The 17,686-nt window shown below is 35.8% G+C and overlaps 3 long non-coding RNA genes across 3 annotated transcripts; 1 reads left to right on the top strand and 2 right to left on the bottom strand.

Moving 5' to 3' along the window:
• Positions 1-1,099: 1,099 nt before the first annotated feature.
• LOC110678988 lies at positions 1,100-1,641 on the bottom strand. Its single transcript, XR_002502112.1, has 2 exons — positions 1,312-1,641; positions 1,100-1,246 (listed from the first exon to the last, which is right to left on the bottom strand). It is a non-coding gene; the product is annotated as an uncharacterized LOC110678988 (long non-coding RNA).
• A 5,804-nt stretch (positions 1,642-7,445) lies between these two features.
• LOC110678586 lies at positions 7,446-7,955 on the top strand. The gene is made up of 2 exons (XR_002501759.1): positions 7,446-7,620; positions 7,729-7,955. It is a non-coding gene; the product is annotated as an uncharacterized LOC110678586 (long non-coding RNA).
• A 1,356-nt stretch (positions 7,956-9,311) lies between these two features.
• Positions 9,312-10,178, bottom strand: LOC110678929. The gene is made up of 2 exons (XR_002502061.1): positions 9,561-10,178; positions 9,312-9,341 (listed from the first exon to the last, which is right to left on the bottom strand). It is a non-coding gene; the product is annotated as an uncharacterized LOC110678929 (long non-coding RNA).
• Between the last annotated feature and the right edge of the window lie 7,508 nt (positions 10,179-17,686).

Genomic DNA, 17,686 nt, shown 5'->3' with positions numbered 1-17,686 from the left:
TTGCGAACCTTGTTTACTTATAGCTACCTAAAGAGAAAACACAAATTCAATCTCTAATGAGAAACTTTTCACTTGCCCCACGAGAGTAGAAAATTGACAGTGTTTCAATTTAGTTATTTTTAGGTCTTTGTCGAATTGATTCTAAAACTTTTTTTATTGCAGTTTAAAACTGACAGAAGGGACAACTTAGAAGTGGTACAGAAAATTATTTTCCGCAACTTTTTTCTGCTGAAAATATTAAAATAAGATTGCACGCCGTGACCTTGTTACGGAGTGATAGTTAACAGGTTAACAATATTTCGCTCTATTATGCAATAATGGCTGAAAAATCTCAGAATTTTCTTGTTTAACGTAATGTTCTCAATGGCCTCAAAGGTTTACGCATGAGTTTGAAACGTTAATTCACATATTCAGTTAAATATACCAATTATTTTCACTTACCCCATATACCCACTTGCCCCGCGGTACCTTATTTTGAACTTTAGACATTATTTTTAGTGCGTCAAATAAGGAACATAGTGCGTCAAATTAGGCACATTGAAGAATTGATGCGTCAATTAAGGAACCTAATGTGTTCCTCAAAAAGTCGTTAAAACATGGAGAAAAAAACGACTAATATAATTTTACTGATTTTACCCTAATTCTAAAATAGTTGAGCAGGCACAGCTTCAAATTTCAACAAAATCGGACAGATTTTGACGATTTGACAAATGTTTGAATTTAGAATTTTCTTAACCAAATATGGTACGTCCACGGTATTTGAAGTTTATATGGAAATTACTATGGAAAAGGCCAACCTTTTATGTTCAGTCCTCTAACTGCTCATCATAATAATCTACACGCTAACATGAAAGTACCCATTAATGGGTAAAAAAGTACCCATTTTCAAGAAAAGTGGTTTAACTCATTTAAAGAGTAAACTCGACTTACTCATTAAAGAGTATTCGCTTCGAACTTCAAATAATGGGTATTTATCACTCTTGACCTCCGATATGAACATGGGTAATAAAACCCCATTATTTTATGAGCGAAGCAGTGGATTGAGGTTATGACAAAAGCTTTGGTTTAGAAAGTTCCATATAATGAATAACAGCATAAATAACGGAATTAATAAAATACATCGTACATTTATTTCATAATTTAACAAAACAATAATTCAACATGTATATGATCATTTAGTAGACGACCCAGGTACTTAGGAAATCGCTGCAGTTGGCATTGAACTCAGCTGCAGTCATCCAAAAATCTACAATCAGAAAAACGATTGTTAAAAGATCTACTTTCTGAGAAGTATATGCTGATATTACTTACGTGTCGCAAAGAGTGTGTGCAATCTGCTCCTCCATAATTATTTATTTGTCGAACAATGAAATAAACCCTGACTTTTTTTCATTAACACCGAGCTGAAAAACAACTGAAATTGAAAATGGCGCTATTGCCTTGCAAACTACATCATGTGTACTATGTACCCATTTATATTAGCTGGAAGAATACTTCATAATGAGGTTAAAGTACCCTTTTTTATGTCACTGAAAAGTACTCTTTTTCTGACAACTCCATACTGACCATAAAAATGGGTACTAGAAACCCATTTAATGGGTACTTTTATGTTAGCGTGTATGGAAAAGTGAACACACTCATCTCATGTGAACACTTCCTAGCTACAACTTTGCCGAAAACCACATTTCGATGGGACGTAAGGATAATTTGTTATTATTGATAACAAAGTCTAAATCATGCTGAGATGATCATTCAATTACTTCAGAGCAACACTGCTTTTTTGCTGTAGAACATAGTAGCCTGGATTACTTTGATCTATTATTCCCGCCAGGAGCACCACTGTTGTCTGCCGAACAGTTGGTGAAGCATGCTACATGCAAATCCACTTTATAATGATGAATAACAATTTATCCTGAGGTCCAATCAAAAAGTGGTCTTCAACAAAGTTGTTGCTGGGAGGATTTCACATTAGAAGAATTTGTTCACATTTCCATAAAATATTATGTTCAAGAGATAGAGGGCTGAACACAAAAGATTGGCGTCTTCCATAGTAATCTCCATATAAACTTCAAATGGCGTGTGCACAGTCAAATTTCTTCCGAATCACTTCAAACTTTGGGAGGATGCTATTTACCATAAATAAAATAGTTTAAGCATAGGGGAGCAAACATTTCAAAATTTGCGTCACTCTAGAGGGCATGGTACACTTCACTTTAGTAGAACAGTAAAATTCTATCACACTTTTAAAGGGATTTAGCAATTAATCGCCAATTTCATGAGCAGGGTTTCAACACCGCGAACAACTTATCACAAGATAAAATACTCTAACACTAACTTTCCGATGATTAATATCGATCACGAATTCAGGCCTCAGGAAGGAAGTAGTTTGCAATGTCCATGTTCGCATAGTCAGCGCGATTGACAATTTTAACATTTTTACTGCCTTATTCATCCTATGATTGCAAATCATATCTTATTATATCAAAAGGACGATCGATCTAACGCTCATCTAGGTGCCTGCATGAAAAAAGTTTTCGTTATCTGTCGTTAAAAAAACGAAAATATGCTGAAAACGTCATTGGCGCTTACGTCGCACTGCACTACCTATGGCAATAAGAAAGAAAGTTGATGACAATAATCCTGTTTTGATGAATTGTGCAGAACAAGAAAATAGACTGAGGCTAGGATAAGATATTAAATAACTATATCGAACTAATCGGTGGGAATAATAAATGTAATGTACTGTAATTCTGCAAAACTTCAAATATTTACGTACAATATTACAATCATTGTAATGTCGCTTGGACAAAAGTGCATTGAGCTGGCAAGTTTCTCAATTTGGAACATACAATGAAATGAAATTGTCTGCTAGTGAAGTTATCGAGATCAACAAAACATATTAAATTAAAAAAAAAATTAAATTAAAAGTTATCACAATAATTAGTTTTGCATTTTTTCTGCATAGACTGCGGACCTAAACTACCTAAATATATATTAATCATCTTCACTATTACAAACAACATTGTTCAGCCCTGACAGTTCAGTCTGCTCATATAAATTATCGTTTTATACTTTGGAACATTAGAATGAAAATATTACATTGATTATTTTTGAATAACATGAGCACGAAGGATGTGAAATAGCACGAAATATACTTTTTAAAAGTTACTTACAAGAGTTATTTTTTATAATTATTGAGCAAAACACTTCACCACTTTTATTATTTATTATACTGACTGACAAGACACACACTGAACGGAAACATCCATTTAAAAATGAATGATACCTCAGCCAATGTTTGCGGGCTTCGTAGCCGTACGTCTAGTAGATGATTTGTATGTAGTGCCGATGCACAGGGACATCCATCGCATTTACGTTAACGCGACATCAACGCTACTAAATACTTTAATTGAATCCTATCAAGATTTGTTATGGATTCGATTCAATGCCTTAAGGATGAACAGATTTCTGCTGAATGTGGCCATTTTTTCACTTCAAATGACATTATTACCGTAAAACGGAGTGAATAGAAAAAGTTTCGCGAATAGAAACAAAGCAACCTACAGTTAGAAATGCGACTATTATGTAATGATAAACTTTAAAAACCTACCGAAATATATTTTTTCCATTGGTTCAATAACAATAGAGTATTGCTAGACTTCTTTCAAAATAAAAGTTTTGCTACATTTCTCATAAACAAATTAAAAAGAAAATATTGAAATCTCAACCCTTTTTGATAGCTCCGCCATTTTTTCGATTTCTAACATGATTAAAAATTGAAATTGTTTTTAATTATTTTTCCATTAAAATTTAAACAAAAAACTATTGATATTTACTGAACAGTGTTTCTATTCACCCCATTGCGGGGTGAATAGAAACACACAACATTTTTATAAATCTTAGTCCGATTATTTTTATTTTCTCACAGCAATTGGGGTCTCAGCAATCCACACAGTTTAAGTTGTTCACATTCGAACATGTCGGAGGGTGTTTCTATTCGCCCCATTTTACGGTATATTTTCTAGCATTCATAAACATAAAAGGTTTCAAAAATAATATTGTTTAAAATGATTTACAAAAAAAAGAAACGGATTAGTGAAAGCTGGTGGAAAATCCATTTAAAGTCACAACAATTGTGGGGCATACATATGTCAACAAGTTAAACACTAGTCGCTAAGTGGGCTGAGATAGAAATCACTAGTCTATTTACATAAAAATTGTCCAACTACGACGGACGAGGAGATGAAACCGACAAAAATCATTCGATTCTATTGATTTGTTCATGAATCGTGAAATAAAGTCATAAATTCATTTTCTTTTTAAATATGTCCAATTTCACACAAACGGACCGTGCATGGAGCATATTTTCAATGGTCGAACATTGTGTTGCATTGAAATTGAATGTAATGAAACATATGTTTTTTTTGTATACCGCAATAATAGGACGAAATACCGCAATGCTCTTTTTCACTCTTTGGGCTCATTCATTTATTTTATAACGCTTAAATTGGCCATTTCGGACACCCACCCACCCCCTTGTTACGCTTTTTGTATGAATATTTTTCAGTTTTTGTATGGACCGTCACAAAGTAAGGACACCTACCCACCCCCTTCAGCAGCGTTATGAAATTTGTGAATGGGCCCTTTCATGAAATTAATAAACAACAAGACCGGCGATCTGTAGAATCACATATAGGCCTTTTCACGAGACGTTTCAAACAGCCGATTTTGAAGCACTTTGACAGCTTTTCTATGGAGATGACAGTTCCGTGTTTGCACAGGTCTTCCACCACATGAAATCAGCCTATATAGTAAAACATTCATAATTAAGGTGATGTTTTCGTTTGGTGCACGACAATGACACAGTGTGCACACTTATTTTGTTTAACCTCATATCCCGCAAAATTTAACTCAACCGTGAGGGCAGAGTCTATGAATGGAGAGTTCTCTTACACTCAGGAAAAATATAATAAACTCTTTGGTAAATTTCTTTGCAATGCCGGCCCGATTAATACTTTTTAGTAGTTAAAAAATGGTGACATCAAGCAGGAATAAATTATAGACTATTGTACACTATAGAATTTATTTCTATGGTGTACAATAGTCTATAATTTATTCCTGCTTGAGTCCGGAAAACTTTTCGTCAGTATTGTACGTATTTCGTTAAATATTGTATGTACTAGTGTGGTGCTTCCTTCAAAAGGCAAATCGTCCACTGGAAGCATTAACGTGTCGGTGTCTTAAGGCCCAAGTAAAAATGGTGCAAAAGTCAAAACTTAGAAAGCAGTTTTCTCTCTTTAAACCAATAAATCGAAGAAAATAAAAACACACATCTGTTTTATTTGGCAAATAAAAGAGCTGGGTGTTTTTATTTTCTTCGATTTGTTCATTTAAAAAGAGAAAACTGTTTTTTAGTTTTGACTTTTGTCATTTCTGACAAGTTTCTTGAAGTGTTAGTGAGAAAAGTGATCATAAGCTGTGTCGGATAAAGTAGTCACTGGATGTTCAGCGACAACATGAAAATTTTCGATGCAAGCATCGAATACCTAAATTATTTGACTCATTACGCGTGGTAAAGATGGATAAATTAAGGCAGAACCTATGGAAAAAAAAATCCACGTGCTCAGTTGGGATTCGATACCAGGACACTTGCATGCTTGTCGTGCGCTTTACCAACTAAAGGTTGGTTTGCTACTGACAAGAAAAGGAATCGTCTATTTCGATGTGTGGGAAATTTCTTTCAAGAAATGGTCCAGAAAATCACATTTTTCTGATCGCAGTACGCAGTTGAGAAGAAATGTCATTTCAAATGGGGGCTCTCTGTAGGAAATGTTTTGACCCATTCAATCAAGAAATTTTTTCTACTTTTCTTGAGCGAAACAGCAGGCTTTAAGCTAAGCCTGATTTGCTACTGAAAAGGAATCGCTGAAGAAATTTCTCACCGATTCCTTGCAGAAATTTTCTACAGCGACTCCCATTTGAACTGATATTTCTTTTCAACTGCGTACTGCGATCCGAAAAAGCGCATTCTTGATCGATTCCTTGCAGAAATTTCCCATGCATCAAGATAGGCCGAGAAATTACTTGTCAGCAGCGAATCAGGCTTAAGTGAATACCTAGTAAATGACCTAGTACAAAGGTAATAAACTATCCGAATCAGGTGTTATTTGCTACTTAATCTTCTTATTTCGACGCATTCCCGGAACATAACATATCTGCGTCGTGTTTTCCCTAGGCATGCGAATCAATATATCCCTAAAAAGTTATGATAAACCCTTTAGCCACGACCCACCGGTTAGGTTCCTTTGTTTCGTTATCTGCTATACTGCTTCGCGACTAAAAATGGGTGAACCAACGTGCGAATTTCGATTTTTGACCAACTTCGCCGCGTCGCGAGACGCTTCGCGATCTGCTTATAAGAGACATAAAAACGCTTTCAATTTACTAAACCTAACTTGACCTAAATATATAATGCCTTGATCGTGGCAACTGTCGAAAACTATTTATTGGGTCCTAAAATGTTTTAAGAATTCTTGTTTTTATTTAATAACTAGTGGTCCCGGCAAACTTCGTCTTGCCATCAAGTAGGCTGTTGATAAACGCTATGGATCGTCCCATACAAAATGACAGTTCCGTCCATTCTCGTTTTTCCGACTTTCCCGGTGAATATGTTGGGATTTTTATACACACAAACACGTCGGAACCCTTGACGAACAAAATGGAGAAATAATCATTCAGATCCGTTGACCCGTTCGTAAGCCATTCCGTGACATACAAACACCATTCCATTTTTATTTATATAGATAGCATGTACTTGCAACTAGTTCAGCAATTTTTCCAGCTCAAATAACGGCTATAACATTTTTAAAAATAATTCCAAATATGAACCTTGACATTTTTAATCATGTTCGACGTTCGTCAGATCTCTACATCTCTGCTAACCATTCAGCTCAATTTCCACGTTATATAAAGAGTTACGAAGATGTCCATCAATTATGTTATACAATTTTCATGATTTTTAAACCTCCCCTCTCCCCTTAATAACATTTTTGTATGAAAATAAAAATTGTATAAGGTGTAAGAATTCTTCAAGTCTGCATATCTCCATATTTCGTACGTAATTTATGGACGGCCAATGCTAATTCATTGCTTAACTACACGCAAAAAAATTGTGCGGTAAGAACTACTATTTTAGGGGGTTAACTTAAGCGCTCGCACCGGCAATTTTCAGCAGACCAGAAACGCGCTTGATTTTACCATGTTTGTAGTCGAAATCAGATTGTTGTAAATTATTTCTGTCGAATGTACCAGTTATATGGTGGGATGTACCGTAAACATAGTAAATTGGTCTAAAATTCCATGGTAGTTTCAAGAATGGGCGTAGTCAGCTACAATAGTAATTATTACCACAGAATTTTTTCCCGTGTAGTGGTTCCGGCGCAATGTGCTGTAATAGAGGTGAGGAGATGCTTTTGTGTAATACACATATGTTTGAATGTGTTAGTGCACCGCTTGTGTTTTAACGCAGCAACCCTTTGCATATTGACTATGTGTGACGTCATACAGTTTGTTATCGAACGTTTCTTGGGATTCGTTGCTAGCAACCCTTCTGTTACCAAGGTTGTTCTGTGCTGTTATTCAAACAAAAACATGAAAAAATGCAGCACGCAAAGATGGCACTTCAGGTAATTAATATTCAATTGAGTTCTAACTATTGTTTTATTGTAGGACGAAATCTTGAACGAAGGGAATAGAGGCATGGAAAACAAGGACCTTACGGAACTGATGGAAGTGCTGGAATTATTCCACTTTTCACGAATACTTTGTGTGAGCTAACAAGTTTATGGCCGTAGTGCTGAAAGTCTCTATAATTGTAAAAGTTTTTTAACTCGCATATTTCTCAGGAATACAGATATTCAATGATTAAGGTCCTGAATAAACTTTCAAAAAATTTACATCAAGGCGTTTGTGATGCAGATTTTTTTCAGTTCTGCTTTTGAATAGTTCCACAATATGAAGTGTTTCTATATATAAATAAAAATGGAATGGTGTTTGTATGTCACGAAATGGCTTACGAACGGGTCAACTGATTTGAATGATTCTTTCTCAGTTTTGTTCGTCAAGGGCTCCGACGTGTTTGTGTGTATAAAAATCCCAGGATATTCACCAGAAAAGTTGAAAAAACGAGCGCGAACGAAACTGTCATTTTATATGGGACGATCAAAAGTGTTTTTCAACAGCCTACTTGATGACAAGACGAAGTATGCCGGGACGCCGGAACCAATGTGATATAGAAAAGGTGTGGAGATAGTCGATGTGTGCTTGTGTTAGTGTTATAAAATCAAAACAAACATTAAGTAAAAGGGGAGTGACGTCATACAGTTTCATCATCCCGTCAGCTAGTATCTGTGTAGTCCCGGCAAACTTCGTCTTGCCATCAAGTAGGCTTTTGAAAAACGTTAAAGATCATCCCATACAAAATGACAGTTCCATCCACTCTAGTTTTTCCGACTTTCCCGGTGAATATACTGTAATTTTTATACACACAAACACGTCGGAACCCTTGACGAACAAAACGGAGGAATTAGCATTCAAATCCGTTGACCCGTTCTCAAGCCATTTCGTGACATACAAACACCACTCCATTTTTATTTATATAGATTTATTCCAATGTTTCAACATTAGTACTATACCAAGGAGGAAGCTTCAAAATCATTTTCAAAATTTTATTTTGAATCCTCTGCAGATCTTTCTTCCCGGTATTACAACAGCTAGTTTATATTGGTACAGCATACAACATAGCAGGTCTGACAATTTTCATGAAGATCAAAAGCTTATTCTTAAGACAAAGTTTCGATTTTCGGTTAATGAATGATTTTTGAAAGTTAAATTCTTATCTAGCATGAACCCTAGATACTTAACTTAATCTGACCAATTTATTGGAACCCCTCTCATCGTGACATGTCTACTTGAAGGTTTCAAATTTACTAAACCTAACTTATTTTATTTTATTGATGTACAAGGGCGTCAGGGGCCAAGTCTCCAGCATGAGTTTGAAAACTCACACCGTCCATAATACACCGAGGGGGTTTTGGAGTTTGGGAAATAGGCAACGCAACATCTTTGACCAGCAGGTTCTTTAAGTTTTGCTTCTACTCTTGACTTCCAATACACGTATGAATGATGCAAGGTCAAAAGAACATAAATCAGTCATACATATAGCGGTATTGAAGTGTGTTTTGCCTAAGGATATTGGAAAGGAGGGATTTTGAGTGGTGTTTTGTAAATAGCTCTGTGGAACAAGTTTGTAATTAGTTAAAAATTTAGTTAATCTGATTCACCTTCTTCTTCTTCTTCTTGGCATTAACGTCCCCATTGTTCTCAGCTTAGTGTTCTTATTAGCACTTCCACAGTTATTAACTGCCATTTTCGCATTCGTATATCGTGTGGCAGGCACGATGATACTCTATGCCCAGCGAAGTCAAGGAAATTTCTACTACGAAAAGATCCTGGACCGACCGGGAATCGAACCCAGACACCTTCAGCATGCTCTGATTCACCTTGCAATCAGTAATAAGAATATTTACAAAAACATGATACTTATCTTTTCTCGGCCAATACGCTGCCATGTCTTTCCTCTCCGATGGATTTTTCCTCGTTGTAATGGCGGGTTAGATATGAAAACAAGGATAAAGAGAGAAGAAATGTTAGTGATTGTTACATGCTTTATTGCTGTATTGGCCTACAATGAAATCATACAAAATTCGCTCTTTGGATTCCCATGATAACTATCCCCATGCAGCTTACGAGAAACTCCATGGCAATGATCACTGTACGCCATGTGCGGCATTCAGGACATCTCAACAATACTGATGACGAACAACAAAAAATGAATCCAAAAGAGCGAAAACCTCAATGTTTCAATGTAGGACAATTCAGCTTTAATGCATGTGAGAAGTTCTTGGTTTTGAGAAGTTCTCACAACGACCATTCAGAATGGTTCGACGGATGTAGATAAAAGATCATTATGATAAAATTAACGCGACGACATGTTAGTAAGCTCAGAACGATTATTGTATTAGCAAATGTTAATTTAGATAGTTAAACTTAGGGTCGGTTATTGTATATAACTTTTAAGATAAGCAAGAGTAAAGCACGAACGCGAAGTAATGACCTTCCATCCCATCTTCACGTGCTCCCCACAAGCACAACACTTTATTCTGGCACCTTAGAACGTCCATGTTGTAACTTGTTCACACAAGAAATCTGTCTCGACCGAGTTGGCAGAACGCGCCCATACCTCTTTCTGAACCAAAGGACAGGGAAAATTTACTACACCTAGCTTAACCATAATATATAACGCATTAATCGTGGCAACAGAAGATTGCAACGATTTTTGTCTAAAATTATTGATTACTTATTGTATTTGACATTTGTTCCAATGTTTCAACATTGGATATTCTATGTAACTCATTAGTACTATACCAAGAAGGAAGCTTCAAAATCATTTTCAAAATTTTATTTTGAATCCTCTGCAGAGCTTTCTTCCCGGTATTACAACAGCTATATTATATTGGTACAGCATACAACATGGCAGGCCTGAAAATTTGTATGAAGATCAAACGCTTGTTCTTAAGACAAAGTTTCAATTTTCTGTTAATGAATGATTTTTGAAAGTTAAAGTCTTATCTAGCATGAGCCCTAGATACTTAACTTAATCTGACCAATTTATTGAAACCCGTCTCATCGTGACAACATTTCTACTTGAAGATTTCAAATAAACGGCATTTGGTTTATTTTTATTTTTTTTTTGTATGGTATTCAGTTGGAGCTGCCTGACAGCTTAACTTGTCAAGGCTGAACCCTCGGTCTGGATTTTAGCCAAGTTTCCCCTCTACCAGAACCAATACCCAGACAGACTAGGCAATGGCGCCCACATGAACACTGCTTTTTTATTAGTATTGTGACGTGGTAGTTTTTTGAAAAGTACCCATATTCCCTTGCTTCTGAGAAAAGGAATCATTGTGAAAATCAGCAGCTCCATCAGAATTTGTTTGAAATAGTAGTGTAGTAGTGTCATTACTAATACTGTCTAGTCGAAATGGTTTTGAATAATTTGTCATTCAAGTGCTATTCTGATTACTCCTGTCTTTTACGTAAGATTAGAGTCTTAAATGTCAATTGTCGTCAAGTCTTAACAAAATTAGGCTGTTTAGTAAGAGCTCTAGTTAATTTCATTTTTTGTTGTTAAAAGTATTTATTGGTCATTACGTTCATATATCCTTAAAGAAAAAAGTCGCTTTCCTTGTATGTTCAACAATTTTTCGAAATTAGCAAGTGTACCCTAATGATCGATCTCAGCGTCTTACTTTCCATAGTCATTTTTATAGTGAATATTGAAGAGTAAAGTTACCTTAGGCTTCTATTACAGTCTCCTATAAGATTCACTTTTCGGTGGCAAATGCAATGCTTCCCAACGCCTACTTTCTACTTGTAAATTTTGCGAAAATGAAGCTGGAATTAGATTATTTATACCGCTGTTACAGAAGAGATATTTCTTATTATGGCAATGTAAAAACCATATGAAAATAAGATTGTCGCCACTTATTTCTACTCTGTGAATCTACTAGTAATTTTCCTAACAGTTCCTAAGTATTCCCTACGTCGTATATGATAACGATGTATCTAGCTAGCTAATAGTAAGAGTGGCTACGGATCATTCTGGTTAGCAAAAGGCAAACTGAACGTCACCAATAGTATTAATGTCCACAGTTCCTAAGTATTCCCTACGTCGTATATGATAACGATGTATCTAGCTAGCTAATAGTAAGAGTGGCTACGGATCATTCTGGTTAGCAAAAGGCAAACTGAACGTCACCAATAGTATTAATGTCCACTTCGAATAGATTAATTATTTGAAATGGGCATCAATTCTATCAATGACGCAGAATGTCCGTTGGATCACATCCGAGATATTATTGCGTCTATGCCATATGAATTATGACGCGGCTTTAAGCAAAAAATGCCAAAATGTGATACCACCACTACAGGTTACGCCTTTGGTTTCCATCATATGGGCTAATGGATTATGCCCTCCCATCGCGGCAAGGTCGCATAACCAAGGGGAGCGGGTTTCAAATAAACGGCATTTGGTTTATGTGGGAATATTATTAGTTGAGTTTTGGAACCATTAGGAGAAATCTTCTTTTTTTGCAAGTATGATGAAAAAATATCCAAACTCTTTTGCAATCTACTACAGATGACACGCAGTCTTCGTCCTTTGGCGGAGAGGCCTGTGTCATCCGCAAACAAGGATTTTTGATATCCTTGAGGTAACTGAAGTAAGTCAGATGTGAAAATATTGTATAATATTGGTCCCAAAATGCTGCCTTGAGGAACACCAGCTCTTACAGGAAGTCTTTCAGACCTGGAGTTCTGATAATAAACCTGAAGTGTACGATTTGACAGATAGCTTTGGATTATTCTAACAATATATGTTGGAAAATTAAAGATTTATGATTTTAAAATCAAACCTTCATGCCAAACACTGTCGAATGCTTTTTCTATGTCTAGAAGAGGAAGACCAGTAGAATAGCCTACAAATTTGTTGGAACGGATCAAATTTGTAACACGTAAAAGTTGATAAGTGGTCGAATGTCCATGGCGGAATCCGAACTGTTCATTGGCAAAAATTGAATTTTCATTTATGTGGACCATCATTCTGTTCAAAATGACCTTTTGAAAAAGTTTACTGATGGAGGAAAGCAAACTGATTGGACGATAGCTAGAAACTTCTGCGGGATTTGTCTGGTTTTAAAATTGGAACAGCCTTAGCATTTTTCCATTTGTCAGAAAAATATGCCAATTGAAAACATTGGATAAATATATCAACTAAGAATGATAAGCTTCTTCTTCTTTCTGGCGTTACATCCCCACTGGGACAGAGCCTGCTTCTCAGCTTAGTGTTCTTACGAGCACTTCCACAGTTATTAACTGAAAGCTTTCTTTGTCAATCGACCATTTTTGCATGCGTATATCGTGTGGCAGGTACGAAGATACTCTATGCCCTGGGATGTCGAGAAAATTTCCAACCCGAAAAGATCCTCGACTAGTGGGATTCGAACCCACGACCCTCAGCTTGGTCTTGCTGAATAGCTGCGCGTTTACCGCTACGGCTATCTGGGCCCCAAGAAGAATGATAAGCTACTTCTGGAAATTTCTTGATGGGGATGTAAAAAAAATCCCATCATCTCCAGGAGCTTTCATATTTTTGAACTTTTTAACAATAGTTTAACAATGGAATATGTTAGTTTCGAGAGCATTGTCAATATCAGGTTTTGTTTGCAAAGAAATGTTAACATCAAAATTAGAATCGATGTATGTTTCATAAATATTCCAGTCGGCTCGAAAATAATTGAAAGTGGAGCTGATAGGATTAAGAATCGCTTCATGTGATATTTGAAAAGTAACAGGGACATAATCAGAATCAAAATCAGCATGAGTAATCAGTTGGCTACAATGATGACTAGAATAGGTTAAGACCAAATCAATTGTAGAAGGGTTTCTAAAAGAGGAAAAACATGTAGGGCTATCAGGGTATTGCAATGAGAAATATCCTGAAGAGCACTCATCAAATAAAATTCTGCCGTTCCTTTGCGAATTATTTCATGACCGATGTTTGGTATTAAAGTCACCAATGACATACCATTTTCGCATTATAAAGTAAAATAATTTGCGTACTTCTTTCAATACAGTATACAGTATATAGGACAACCACAGTCCATTCGATCGCAATCCAAAATTCCGTAGCTTGCAGTTCTTCAAGGTGGTCGTTCTGAAACGAAATTAAAGAGAGGGCCGCTCCACTCCACAAATAGGCGGCCCATCTTAATTAAGTTTTCATACGCTTATAATTGAGCTGAGTTGAGTGAATGAGCATTTAAGCAAAAAACTTAAGCAATCGTGATCCTCATTCTGTTTGTTGAGAATTCGGTGAAATTTTACAGAAATCTGCCATTTATTCTAAGTGTGTACCATCAGTGCACCAGTATCCGCTCATGCTCCAGTAGCCCGCTCACACTGAAAAAAGATAATTTTGCACAAAGTAAATTTGAAAACTATAACCGCTATACGGTTGAAATCGACAAATTGAATCATACTGTGGACATTTTTGTGTGTATTTACTCAAATTACCTTACTTTTTGAACTCGTGAGCGGGCTACTGGAACATGAGCGGGTACTGGTACGTTGACGGTAATTAGGTATAGGAAAATATGCTACGATGGGGGAAAGGGATGTCAAAAATTGACCCAAAACATCTATGTCTTTAAAAGTGAGCTATTAAACATAATTGTTCAAAATTAAAAAAAATAAAAGAAAACCAAACTACCAAATAGAAGCTTATTGTGCATCCCGATAAAAATCAGAAAGAGAGCTTCGCTCATTTTCCTCTTCATTATCAACGGAATTAAGATAACACACGATGAACTCATTGTGGCATCCATGAACAATCTATGTTCAAACTATCGTTGAAACGAAAATATGTAGGGGGAGATCCCCCAGTACCGGACACTTAAGCCACTAAATTCATAATTCGAAAAATATTGATTTTATGGGCTCGTGTTACCCATTTATGATAAATATTTGTGCTTATTCTGCGCGGCGTGTGAGTCGAGACGACTCGCTCTCACCGCGAGTGACGTGAGACGACTAATGTTAATCAAATGGGAACGAGTCGACAATTGTCACCTCATTCGACTCGTGTCACCTCACACGCCGCGCAGAATAGGCCCGATTATCATTTTTAAAGTGTACAAAAATAAATTTGAAAATATAAATATGAATTTTGACATTGTGTTTTGATGATGTATTTTAGTATTAAATTGATCGATCTTGAAAGGTGGCACCCAATACCGGACACGATCTGTAAATGCCTCGAATTCTGTAAATTTGAACATAATTGAATGTGTACACTATAGAAATAGTTTATAATTACCAATTCAATGCAATTGCAACATTTACAAAAATAATTTGAGTTTTTCTTAGTTTGCAAGATGCCTATCAAAAACCTCTTTCATATATGATGAAAAATAGCACATTTTACGATGTTGTTATGAATGTTCATTCTTCTTAATTTTATTGCATGTTTGATACCATGGTCGACGGAACCCATGAAAAATGAAAGTATTTTGAGACACTGATGCAATAATTACAAAGATATCATATAACAAATCAAGCTGTCCGAAACTGAGGGACAGGAGGTGCTTAACCAAAATTGTAATTTGTCCATATTTACTGCAATTATGGTACAAAATACATTCATAGGGGGAGATCCCCCAGTACCGGACACCTAAGCTTCTAAAATCATAACTAAAAAACTATTGATTTTTTGTGGTCTTGGTGCCCAATTATGATAAATATTATCATTATTGTAGCGTACAAAAATAAATATGGAAATATAAATATGAATTTTCACATTGTATTTTGATGATGTATTTTAGTACCAAATTGACGTATCATAAAAGGTGGCTCCCAATACCGGACACGATCTGGAAATGTCCCGAATTCTAAAAAATTGTACATCATCGAATGTTTTTACTTCAGGAATAGTATTTTATCAATAATTCAATGCATTTGCAACTTTCACAAGAATAATTTGAGCTTTACTAAGTCTGCAAGTTGGTCATCAAAAAACCTCTTTCATATATGACGAAAAACAACATTTTTTATATGTTGTTCTGAATTTTCATTCTTCTTATTTTTATTGCATGTTCGATACCAGGATCGATGAAATCCATGAAAAACGAATGTATTTTGAGTCACTGGTGCGAAAATTACAAAGATATTATGTAACAAATCAAACTGTCCGAAACTGGGGGACAGGAGGTGCTAGACCAAAATTGTAGTTTGATCATATTTAGTTTAAATATGGTACAAAATACATTCACACTTTCAAATTATGATTATATGCGATCATGCTTGCGTGTTTTAAATTATTTTGCCATGTTAAAAATAATTACTAATTAGGCTTAAATTTAGGGCGATACGTCAAATTTTTAAAAATTTTCATTCATCTCTACTTTTTTAAAAAGTCAAGCATATTTCAAGGATGTGATATTCTACGCAAACATTACTCTCCATTATAGCTTCCTTTTCTTCTAATACACCATCTTGATTGGATCATGATTTCTCAATTTTCGAACTTTGTCCGGTATTGGGTGCTGTCCGGTACTGGGGGATCTCCCCCTACTATCAAATTAGGATTATGTTCAATCATGCTTGCGGGATCCAAAGTATTTTTTCATATTCAAAATAATTACTAAATAGGCTTAAAATTAAGAAGATACGTCAATTTTTTAAAGATTTTCAAACTTTTCTACTTTTTAAAAAAGGGATGCATATTTCAAGGATGTGTTATTCTACGCAAACATTAGTCTACATAATAGCTTTCTTTTCTACTAATACACCATCTTGATTGGACCATGATTTCTCAATGTTTCAACTTTGTCCGGTATTGGGTGCTGTCCGGCACTGGGGGATCTCCCCCTATGTATTATATCTTCTTCTTTCTGGCGTTATGTCCCAACTGGGACAAAGCCTGCTTCTCAGATTAGTGTTCTTATGAGCACTTCCACAGTTATTAACTGAGAGCTTTCTTTGCCGATTGACCATTTTTGCATGTGTATATCGTGTGGCAGGTACGAAGATACTCTTATGCCCTGGGAGTCGAGAAAATTTCTTTTACGAAAAGATCCTCAACCAGCGGGATTCGAACCCACGGCCCTCAGCATGGTCATGCTGAATAGCTGCGCGTTTACCGCTACGGCTATCTGGGCCCCCTATGTATTATATCATATCGGTCATTCAGTGATCTTTCGGATCATATGCTTGCTAACAACAGTCATGTATCATTTCAGTTCATCTGTCTGGTAGAACGGGATTCATATCCCTAAAACTACAAAATTGATCATCATTTATAAAAAGCAAACAGTTGCACCTTCAGCACAGCCACCATATTTTCAATCGGAAGGATTTTGGCGCGTTCGAACTGATAAATTCTCCGTTGTGGTGAAATTGCTTCCGTCGACGTGATGTCGGACTGTCGAGCCGACAGAGCAAGGACAGTTAGTTCGCTTGAAACTTCACTTCGGAAGTCCAACCGGCGAACTCCAGATTGGTGTTGTGAATTCAATAGAATCTCCACTTTCTTCTGGAACGGAACGTTCTATCGAGTGGCGTAGAGAAATTTTTATTTTTTAACTTATTTCTAGAACAAAGTTTTAGATAACTATTTTTTAAGCATATTTTATTCAAGATATTCCCCGGTAGATAATTTTCCTTTAAGAGGAAAATAACCATCATCGTTTTACAAATTTTCAAAACCAGTTTTTTTTTTTGCACAAAATCCGAAAAATGTTCATGAAAATCTATCATTGAATTGCACTTGATATCTGTAATGCAATGATTTTCGTGAGAATTTCTTTAAATTTGAACAAAAAACTAGTTTTTATTTTTTGATGATTGTTGATGATTGAAGCATTAAATAATTGATGATTGAGCGTTAAATAACAAACGAAAGGGCCCATTCACAAATTTCATAACGCTAAAGGGGGTGGGGAGGACACCCCGTGATGTTACGGATCATACAAAATTTATAAAAAATATTACGAGAGGGTGGGTGGGTATC

This window comes from Aedes aegypti, chromosome 3 (assembly GCF_002204515.2).
Source record: "Aedes aegypti strain LVP_AGWG chromosome 3, AaegL5.0 Primary Assembly, whole genome shotgun sequence".
In the NCBI taxonomy this organism is placed as follows: domain Eukaryota; kingdom Metazoa; phylum Arthropoda; class Insecta; order Diptera; family Culicidae; genus Aedes; species Aedes aegypti.
Note: the sequence above shows the minus strand (reverse complement) of the source record. Positions and strands in the feature narration are given on the sequence as shown.